The 10,196-nt window shown below is 47.1% G+C and overlaps 2 non-coding genes across 2 annotated transcripts; both read right to left on the minus strand.

Annotated features, from left to right (window-relative positions):
* Window positions 1-9,624: 9,624 nt before the first annotated feature.
* On the minus strand, window positions 9,625-9,696 carry LOC120869600. The gene has a single exon (XR_005722571.1). It is a non-coding gene; the product is annotated as a small nucleolar RNA U2-30 (small nucleolar RNA).
* A 131-nt stretch (window positions 9,697-9,827) lies between these two features.
* On the minus strand, window positions 9,828-9,907 carry LOC120869601. Its single transcript, XR_005722572.1, has one exon. It is a non-coding gene; the product is annotated as a small nucleolar RNA U2-19 (small nucleolar RNA).
* Window positions 9,908-10,196: the final 289 nt, after the last annotated feature.

Here is a 10,196-nt window from a genome sequence, read left to right on the forward strand (position 1 = left end):
GATAGAGTGCCTGATGAACTATGGAATGAGGTTCATGATATTGTACAGGAGACAGGGATCAAGACCATCCCCATGGAAAAGAAATGCAAAAAAGCAAAATGGCTGTCTGGGGAGGCCTTACAAATAGCTATGAAAAGAAGAGAGGCGAAAAGCCAAGGAGAAAAGGAAAGATATAAGCATCTGAATGCAGAGTTCCAAAGAATAGCAAGAAGAAATAAGAAAGCCTTCTTCAGCGATCAATGCAAAGAAATAGAGGAAAACAATAGAATGGGAAAGACTAGAGATCTCTTCAAGAAAATTAGAGATACCAAGGGAACATTTCATGCAAAGATAAAGGACAGAAATGATATGGACCTAACAGAAGCAGAAGAGATGGCAAGAATACACAGAAGAACTGTACAAAAAGGATCTTCAAGACCCAGATAATCATGATGATGTGATCACTCATCTAGAGCCAGACATCTTGGAATGTGAAGTCAAGTGGGCCTTAGAAAGCAGCACTACGAACAAAGCTAGTGGAGGTGATGGAATTCCAGTTGAGCTGTTTCAAGTCCTGAGGGATGATGCTGTGAAAGTGCTGCACTCAATATGCCAGCACATTTGGAAAACTCAGCAGTGGCCACAGGACTGGAAAAGGTCAGTTTTCATTCCAATCCCAAAGAAAGGCAATGCCAAAGAATGCTCAAACTACCGCACAATTGCACTCATCTCACATGCTAGTAAAGTAATGCTCCAAATTCTCCAAGCCAGGCTTCAGCAATACATGAACCGTGAACTCCCTGATGTTCAAGCTGGTTTCAGAAAAGGCAGAGGAACCAGAGATCAAATTGCCAACATCCGCTGGATCATGGCAACAGCAAGAGAGTTGCAGAAAAACATCTATTTCTGCTTTATTGACTATGCCAAAGCCTTTGACTGTGTGGGTCACAATAAACTGTGGCAAATTCTGAAAGAGATGGGAATACCAGACCACCTAACCTGCCTCTTGAGAAATCTGTATGCAGGTCAGAAAGCAGCAGTTAGAACTGGACATGGAACAACAGACTGGTTCCAAATAGGAAAAGGAGTATGTCAAGGCTGTATATTGTCACCCTGCTTATTTAACTTCCCTGGTGGCTCAGATGGTAAAGCGTCTGCCTACAATGCGGGAGACCCAGGTTCAATCCCTGTATCGGGAAGATCTCCTGGACAAGGAAATGGCATCCCACTCTGCCAGGAGCCGCCATGGGAGATCCCACCCATGACAAGGTCATGTGGAAGAAAACTTTTAAGGAAGGCTTCAGAACTCAAGGGGCTCCCTAGGCTTTCTCAAGCATCTACCCCAAAACTAGAATCTGTCTGTTTTACTGTTTCATGACTTTCCCCAGCTCCTCTGATATTAACAGGGGGCTAACCCTGACCACCTTTCTCTGGAGAAAATCAACTTAGGGCTATAGCTAATAAGTCTCCTGGACATGAGAGGAATATTTCAAGTCAAACCCCCTCTATTAGCATTCTAGCTTGCTTGGCAGGTTATCCAGACTCTTGCAGCTATGCATACAATTATTTACAGCCTCCCAACTGTGAGAGGCACGGAAAGCCTAAAACATAGAGCCTTTGAAAGAGTTAAAAGTTATTAGAGTAGTGCCAGTGCTGATGTAGGATTTCATTACTGGGCCAGTGCTTGTTGCTAAGTTCCCATATCTCTTATCCACTGTGCACCTGGGAATGCATTAGTTAACATGGTGAGAATGCAAGAAAAACACGTGTAGCGTTGAATTTAACCATATCAGACTTTTGAGCTAATTGGTTCTTTCTTGTAACTCACTGCACCTTTGCTCTGTGAAAAACGTAACTCTGTTTGGCATTTTCTGAGGCTGACATAAGTTAGCAATATAAAGAAAAAACACTTTGAGGGAAAATAAGTTTTCTGGTTGAGCAGCCTTTATCAAAAGAGGGTCATAAAATGTTCACAGACCTCCAAGGCTAGAAGATACTGTACACAACATCTTTTGTGGAAAAGGTATGCAGAAAAATCCTGGTTTTGATAAGGGCAAAACTGCTGGAATGTTTGGGCTGACTCTGTATGACCTTGCATCTTTCATTTCCCTCTATGTATAAGGCAAGGTATAAAAGTACCTTTTGAAAAATAAAGCTTTTGGGCCTCGCAGAAGCTTGGTCACCCCGTGTTTTCTCTTCTCTCTATCTTTCCCTCTCTCTCTCTCTCCCTCTCCGTCTCTATTTCAGGCTGATCCCTTGGAGCATGGGGGCTCCCTGCGTTCACTTATCTGCCCGGCTTTCTAAGATCTGAACGGGAAGACGTTCTGCATCTTCACTCCCTCGGGAGACCGGGAGGGCACCTGTGGCCTCCGTGAACAGAGCAAACTTCTTGTCTTGAAGTTTTATTGGTTCTCTATGTAAACCAAGGAATATCAGCCTCTTTCTCTCCTCTATTTTCTTATCTTCAACTTTCTTTCCTTCTCTCTCTAAATCAATCGCCAACGCCGTTTCTCCTTCGGGTTTCCCTGGATCCTGCGGGGGCTGGACCCTGGCGCCACTCCAGTATTCTTGCCTGGAAAATTCCATGGACAGAGAAGCCTGGTAGTCTACAGTCCATGGGGTCGCAAAGAATCCGACACGACTGAGCAACTTCACTTATTTAACTTATATGCAGAGTACATCATGAGAAACACTGGACTGGAAGAAACACAAGCTGGAATCAAGATTGCCAGGAGAAATATCAATAACCTCAGATATGCAGATGACACCACCCTTATGGCAGAAAGTGAAGAGGAACTAAAAAGCCTCTTGAGGAAAGTAAAAGAAGAGAGTGAAAAAGTTGGCTTAAAGTCAACATTCAGAAAACAAAGATCATGGCATCCGGTCCCATCCCTTCATGGGAAATAGATGGGGAAACAGTGGAAACAGTGTCAGACTTTATTTTTTGGGGCTCCAAAATCACTGCAGATGGTGACTGCAGCCATGAAATTAAAAGACGCTTACTCCTTGGAAGAAAAGTTATGACCAACCTACATAGCATGTTCGAAAGCAGAGACATTACTTTGCCGACTAAGGTCCATCTAGTCAAGGCTATGGTTTTTCCAGTGGTCATGTATGGATGTGAGAGTTGGACTGTGAAGAAGGCTGAGTGCTGAAGAATTGATGCTTTTGAACTGTGGTGTTGGAGAAGACTCTTTAGAGTCCCTTGGACTGCAAGGAGATCCAACCAGTCCATTCTGAAGGACATCAACCCTGGGATTTCTTTGGAAGGAATGATGCTAAAGCTAAAGCTCCAGTACTTTGGCCACCTCATGCGAAGAGTTGACTCCTTGGAAAAGACTCATGCTGGGAGGGATTGGGGGCAGGAGGAGAAGGGGACGACCAAGGATGAGATGGCTGGATGGCATCACTGACTCGATGAACGCGAGTCTGAGTGAACTCCGGGAGTTGGTGATGGATAGGGAGGCCTGGCGCGCTGCAGTTCATGGGGTCGCAAAGAGTCGGACATGACTGATCGACTGAACTGAACTGAACTGAACTGAGGAGATTATAGAGAAAAGAATATGCTTGGAAAAGGATATTCACATAGAGAGGCTTTGCAATTCACAAGTCACTGATAACATGTGCAGGAAAAGCTGCCAATCCAAGCATCCTTTGTTGTAGGAAAGGTTGACATCATATGGTCATTTCTGTGGTAAAGAATCAGCCTGCAATGCGAGAGACCTGGCTTCTATCCCTGGGTTGGGAAAATCCCCCGCAGAAGGGAAAGGCAACCGACTCCAGTATTCTGGCCTGGAGAATTCCATGGACAGTCCTTGGGGTCGCAAAGAATTGGACATGACTGAGCGACTTTCAGAGAAGGCGATGGCACCCCACTCCAGTACTCTTGCCTGGAAAATGCTATGGGTGGAGGAGCCTGGAAGGCTGCAGTCCATGGCGTTGCTAAGAGTCGGACAGGACTGAGCGACTTCACTTTCACTTTTCACTTTCATGCATTGGAGAAGGAAATGGCAACCTACTCCAATGTTGTTGCCTGGAGAATCCTAAGGATGGGGGAGCCTGGTGGGCTGCCGTCTATGGGGTCGCAAAGAGTCGGACACGACTGAAGTGACTTAGCAGTAGCAGAGCGACTTTCACTTTCACATGGTAAAGAACCCACCTGCCAATGCAAGAGACGGGCTCGATCCCTGGGTCAGGAATATTCCCTGGAGTAGGGAATGGTCACCCACTCCAGTATTCTTGCCAGGGAAATTCTAGGAGCAGAGGAGCCTGGCGGGCTGCAGTGCACGGGGCCACAGAGTCATGCCTGAGCGCGGCGGCACCGCTCCGTCTGCATACAGTGTAGAAAGTGAAAGCCATGTGCCACAAGGAAGATCCCGCATGCCGGAAGTTAAGACCCCAACCAATCAAATAAATATTAAAAATACATGTATTAATACATAACAGGGTTCCTTGAGTGTATATCTAGGAGTGGGATTGCTGAGTCAAAAACCATTCGAAAAGAAAAAAAATTAAGGGACTTCACATGCGTTATCTTAACATGGAGAGTTTATTCTCACTGTGTGGATGGGGAGGCTGAGATGCAGAGAAGCAGTAAGTTGCTCTTGGCTGGTACAGGGACTGAGCCAGGTCTGTGCTTTTAACAGACAGCTGGGTAGCTGGCTACAGTTTATACATGAGTTTCGTGAAATGTCAATATTTCTGTGAATTAAGCTAATGCCATTCCTGGAATTTGTATTTGGAGCCAAACCAGCCTCCAGTCAAGAGGAAGACGATGAGCACATTCTCGCCAAGTCGTATGTGACAGGTGCCTTCTTAAAGACAGTCAATAACTGAACACTTTGTATGATTACAGGTTGTTCTCCCAGTGGAACTGACCAAACCCCAGGTATCTTAACACTGAAGTGAAGGGAAAGTCGCTCAGTCGTGTCCGACTTTTTGCGACCCCATGGACTGTAGCCCACCAGGCTTCTCAGTCCATGGGATTTTCTAGGCAAGAGTACTGGAGTGGGGTGCCATTTCCTTCTCCAGGGGATCTTCCCGACCCAGGGATCGAACCCGGGTCTCCCGCAATGGAGGCAGTCGCTTTACCCACTGAGCCAGCAGAGAAGCCCACCAGAGGACACTGGAAAGTGTTAAATAAGCTACGCCATCAGGTGGCGCTGTTTGTAAACAAACTTCATTTACTCGTCCAACCAGCTTTGCTATTCAACTATTTGGAACAAAATTTCTAAGACAGAACAATAATGATCTGTGTTGTTGCAAATGATATAGCAACTCTGATACTCTATTAATAGGATTTAATTGAAATACTTAACATTTCTGTGGTCCAACACCCCATGAGCTAGGCTTTACGTTCATTAGTTATTGACTGTAACCCTGGAGCAGAATGACTGCTTCTGTTTTAATGTTTTTTTTTTTTTTCCCCAGGAACGCCCCAAACTCACTTTAATTTTTGAAAAAGTAAGAAAGAGACGGGTCCGCATTGTCTGCTCACTTTGCCTCAGAGCTGGCTTCTGAGAACGGGCACAGGAGCACCTCTGCCTCCCGGGTTACACGAGGGTGTGGGCAGGAGGGTCCAGGGTCGTCGGTCACCTCGGCAAGGGGGTGGGGGGTCAGTCCTCCAGGCAGGGAGCCTCCCCTCCTGCCCTCCCTTCTCCCTACTCCTCCTCCCCGAACCCCCCTTCTCAGATGACTCCGCCAACAGCCTCCGGAGGTAGATCTGGCCCAGTGTGGCCCGTGCAAAGGCCCTGGGTTCCTCCAGAGCAGGGAGGAGGCACGGGCGGCGGGCGGGCCCGGCAGCTGGGCTCTGCAAGGATCCAGCTTCCGCTCTGAGCGCGATGGGGAGTCACCCGAGGCTCTGAGCAGAGGACTGGCCTGCTTGGACTGATGTTCACGCCATACCCTCAGCTCCGAACTCGACGTGGCCATCCCGGCGCTTGGTCACTGAGTCCCTGGTGCGGCCTCCTAGTGTGTCTTCCCGGGTGGCTCAGCCATAAAGAATCTGCCTGCCCAGGCAGAGACTGGGGTTTGACCCCAGGGGCGGGAAGATCTTCTGGAGGAGGAAATGACCCACTCCAGGATTCTTGCCTGGAAATTCCACGGACAGAGGAGCCTGGCGGGCTACCGTCCTGAAGAGGGTCACAAAGGGTCAGATACGGCTGAGCACGCACCTGTGTGCCTCCGCATGAGTTAAGACTCTGTGGGGTGGCTCACGCTGCAGTGTTGAACTTGAGTCCCAATTCCTGGAAGCCCTCACTTGTTGGCACATCTGAGCCCCGTGAGGAGGGTGGTGGGGGGCATCCTGGAAGAAGGGTCATCCAATCTGAGACTCGTACATGGAGCTCAGAGGGTTTGCACCTGCTGTTACCTTCTAGCTACCCTCTGGAGGTTGAAGGCAGCAGGACCCATTTCAGGCACCATCAGGAGGTGGGATCCACTTGACTAGGAGAATTTTCTGCCAGGGCAGGGACTGCAGAGGCTGCAGAGCGGCTGCTTAGCTAGTTAAGGAGTTTCCATCATCATGACAGACGCGGGGCACAAAGCTGCACAACGACAAGATCCGTGGTTTTATCAACCAGAAGCAGAAAGGAGTTTTCAGAAATCGACAGCAAGACTTGAACTTTTGGCTGAACTTGTATTAACTCTCTCTCACTATCATCGGTTAGATTTTGAAGGTGAGCAGGCAAGTGTAGCGATTTGGAAAATGGAATCCTTTAATGACTCTTTTTATTGCTTTTTGCTGATCCTTAATATAAAACAAATAATCATAAATCACAGCCAGTTCATTGGCCTCCTTCCATCTGCAATATAAACGACACCAGGGCTTGAGAAGTTTACAGATTTTCTGAAGTAGCATCCTAGCTGGACCTCAGCCGACACAGCTAGGTCTTATTTTATGCAAATCTGAATCATGCAAATCTAACATTGTGAATGGGGTACATGTTAAGAGTTCTCTTGTACGCACCAAATTTCCAGTAGTGTGAATCCTGCAAAAGCAGAAATTCTCCTGGAATCTCACTTAGGGCGGCGTGGATGGGCAGCCAGGGAAACAGTGCCACAAGGTGGCGCCCGTCCTCAGGTAAACAGAAATGTGGGTGCTCCTTTGTTGGGATGAGATGTGAATTGTATGGCTTCAGATGATGTGTCTTCTTCCCATGAAAAGCAGGCAGCTGCTCTGTCGTTCCAAGCTGAATTTGCCTTTGAAACTGAAGGCCATGTGGCATTAGAAAATGGTAAAAATTCAAGTGAAAGATAGTAGCTGACAGCATGCCCTACGTCATAGCCGGTCCCCCACTGTTGAGACGGCCACTTACATGAAAATAAACAACATCATCTACGCAAACTGTGAACACAACCAAATAGTCTCTATAATGTGGAGCGAGGGTCTTGCCCTGCTTCCTCCCCAGCGCCCCACCAGTCCTGTCCTTGTGATGCTTCTACTTGCATTAGCGACAGGGCTCCTGGCTCTTGCATCTCGAATCCTCTGCACTCTCTTCTGCCAGGATTTTTACTTTGCCCATTGCGATGTTTCTCGGTGGCGTTTTGGGCGGGACGGTGTTGTGTAGTGCGGGATGGAATGCGAGCATTCCTGCCCCCAGATCCCCCCTGAGGTGGAGGGTCTGCCGGTTATGTGAGGAAAGCCTCTCCAAGGGTCCTGCTTCTGTTGAGAACAGCGGCTCTGTCTGCTTGGACCTTCAGAAGCCTGAGCAGTGACGGTGTCTCATTTCTATTTCCTCGCGCGTGGCCTTTCTCGCCTCCCTCTTTGGGACATGATGGTGACGAGGTGCTGCTCCCCCCTCTGTCTCACCCCCTCCCTCCCTCCCGCTTCTCACTTTATGCCATTCGCATGGCTTCCACTCCATGTTCAAAACTGGCGACACTTAGTCTGGGCTCTGGAACCGTGAGCACGTTGTCCATCCTTACTTGTTGCTGAGTCACTCAGTCGTGTCTCTTTGTGACCCCACAGACTGTAGCCCACCAGGCTCCTCTGTCCATGGGATTCTTCAGGCAAGAATCCTGGAATGGGTTGCCATTTCCTACTTCAGGGACTTTTCCTGACCCAGGGGTCAAACCTGTGTCTTCTGCGTTGGCAGGCAGAGTTTTACCACTGAGCCACCTGGAAGTCCTCCATCCTTATTTAGCTTGATCCTAAATGCTGAAAATCAGTAGTAAGAACTATACAAATGTCTCTATGCATTTTCCTCTTCTGGATATTTCATACAAGTGGAATCATACGATATGAGACCTTCTTCTCTGGCTTCTTTCACTCAGCATTACCTTTTTTAAAAAAAGTTTTATTATAAAAAAGTAATTATTTTCTTTATTTGACTGCACCGAGTCTTAGTGGCAGCATGTGGGATCAAGTCCCCTGATCAGGGATTGAACCTGGGCCCTCTGCATTGGGAGCGTGGAGTCTTAGCCGCTGGACCACCAGGGAAGTCTCAGCATCACGTTTTGGTTTATCCATGTGGCAGCAGGAATCAGTGCTTCCTTCCTATTTACAGCTGACTAATATTCCATTGAAAGGAGAGAGCACACTCGCTTATCTCCCATCCTTTGATAGGTGTCTGGGGTGTTTCCCCCCTTCGGCTGTTGTGAATGGTGTTGCCAGGAACTTCCGTGTATGTGTTTCTGTTTGAATGTCTGTTTCCAGTTCCTTTGAGTGTGTACGTAAGAGCAAGTGGAATTGTTTAGTCATGGCAGTCACTATCTCTCACACTTATTTTTTCTTTTGTTTTTCAGAAGGGAAACCCATTTTTATTGTGCTACTTTCCCCCAGACTTTAGGTCTAAATTATAGTAATTGAACTTTATGGTTGAGTCGCAAGGGCTTGGAACAGTGATAAATAGGAGATGATAAATATATTTTTAAGGGAATTCCCTGGTGGTCCAGTGGTTAGGACTTGACACTTTCATTGCGGTGGCCCAGGAGTTCAACCCCTCCAGGGGGAACTAAGATCCCACAAGCCAGATTTTTTTTTTTTTAAACTTTTTGGCTGCACCTAGTGGCATGCGGGATCTTAGTTCCCAGACCAGGCTTTGAACCCCTGCATTGGGAGCCTGGAGTCCCAACCATTAGACCTCCAGTGGAAAAAAAAGCAAAAACATATATATATATATATATATATATATCCTAAAGGAAGTCAGTTCTGAATATTGATTGGAAGGATTGATGCTGAAGCTGAAACTCCACTACTTTGGCCACCTGTTGTGACGAACTGACTCATTAGAAAAGACCCTGATGCTGGGAAAGATTGAAGGTGGGAGGAGAAGGGGACAACAGAGGAAGAGATGGTTGGATGGCATCACTGACTCGATGGACAGGAGTTTGAGTAAACTCTGGGAGTTGGTGATGGACAGGGAGGTCTGGCGTGCTGGGGTCGCAAAGAGTTGCACACAACTGAACCACTGTATATATATATATATATATATATATATATATATATATATATAGAGAGAGAGAGAGAGAGAGAGAGAGAATGAGTAATAGTCCCTGAAGCAGACTTCTATTGTGCTAGCTGTGAACTAGTACTTTATTAGTTATAAGATTTGAAAAATTGTTTACATGTAATATATATTCTGGGTACATCATTCTTTACAAGAACTGATTGTAGTGAATGTTGATCTCTCTTTTTTTTAATTCTGAGCTCAGATCAAGTGTAGAAACCTTCATAGTTATATAAAGTTCCGCAGTAAAATCTTTTCATCATTGCTCAGAACTGATCAGCCTTTCATACAAGCACACCCACAACCAACTCTCACCCACCAATAAGCCCCATAATTATCCAGTCACCTACACACACACACACCACCTTCACATCCCTTATTTTAAATTATTCTTTTGCTTCTCAGAACTACAGAGATCATGCATCAGGTACACTGGGTGGTCTTCTGATGCTCGGATTTGGCCCCTTTCATCACTGATTGTTGGCCTCTTATTCATGCCAGGGGGCACAAGCTGTATTTAGCTTTGCACCTCCGTCTTCCCAGGTGTGGGGCCTGCAGGCCCACTGTACTGAAAACAGCCTGGGAGGGGGTGTCCTCTTAGCCTTGGAGCCTACCTCGCACCCACACCATAGAGCAGGCTATACGCCCCTGCACTGCTTTCTCTGCAGCGCTCTGGGGCCCTCGGAACCCGGACCCCGTAGAGAGAACTTGAGCTTCGTTCAGGAAAGCCCGTTCTTCCTTAAGCGGTGGCTCCAGGAAATTTCTTCC

This window comes from Oryx dammah, unplaced genomic scaffold (assembly GCF_014754425.2).
Source record: "Oryx dammah isolate SB20612 unplaced genomic scaffold, SCBI_Odam_1.1 HiC_scaffold_10, whole genome shotgun sequence".
NCBI lineage: Eukaryota > Metazoa > Chordata > Mammalia > Artiodactyla > Bovidae > Oryx > Oryx dammah.